The sequence below is a fragment of the Populus nigra genome, chromosome 2 (assembly GCF_951802175.1).
Source record: "Populus nigra chromosome 2, ddPopNigr1.1, whole genome shotgun sequence".
Lineage (NCBI taxonomy): Eukaryota > Viridiplantae > Streptophyta > Magnoliopsida > Malpighiales > Salicaceae > Populus > Populus nigra.
In genome coordinates this window covers 14260897-14261734 of record NC_084853.1, presented here as the reverse complement: position 1 = coordinate 14261734, position 838 = coordinate 14260897, and positions in this window count along the sequence as shown.

Below are 838 nucleotides of genomic sequence, written 5' to 3'. Positions count from 1 at the left end.
TCGAAAAATCTGCGCTGCTGATTTTCCACGACGAGCCTACTTTCGTCAGCGTGCCCCCCTGACGAATTTTCCTGCCTGGCCCGGCCAGTCCAGCCCCTGTTCGTCGAAAAATCTGCGCTGCCGATTTTCCACGCGGCAGCCCCTGTTTTCGTCAGCGTGCCCCCCTGACGAATTTTCCTGCCTGGCCCGGCCAGTCCAGCCCCTGTTCGTCGAAAAATCTGCGCTGCCGATTTTCCACGCGGCAGCCCCTCTTTTCGTCAGCGTGCCCCCCTGACGAATTTTCCTGCCTGGCCCGGCCGGTCCAGCATCCAGCCCCTGTTCGTCGAAAAATCTGCGCTGCCGATTTTCCACGCGGCAGCCCCTCTTTTCGTCAGCGTGCCCCCCTGACGAATTTTCCTGCCTGGCCCGGCCGGTCCAGCATCCAGCCCCTGTTCGTCGAAAAATCTGCGCTGCCGATTTTCCACGCGGCAGCCCCTGTTTTCCTCAGCGTGCCCCCCTGACGAATGTTCGTCGAAAAATCTGCGCTGCCGATTTTCCACGCGGCAGCCCCTGTTTTCCTCAGCGTGCCCCCCTGACGAATGTTCGTCGAAAAATCTGCGCTGCCGATTTTCCACGCGGCAGCCCCTCTTTTCGTCAGCGTGCCCCCCTGACGAATTTTCCTGCCTGGCCCGGCCGGTCCAGCATCCAGCCCCTGTTCGTCGAAAAATCTGCGCTGCCGATTTTCCACGCGGCAGCCCCTCTTTTCGTCAGCGTGCCCCCCTGACGAATGTTCGTCGAAAAATCTGCGCTGCCGATTTTCCACGCGGCAGCCCCTCTTTTCGTCAGCGTGCCCCCCTGA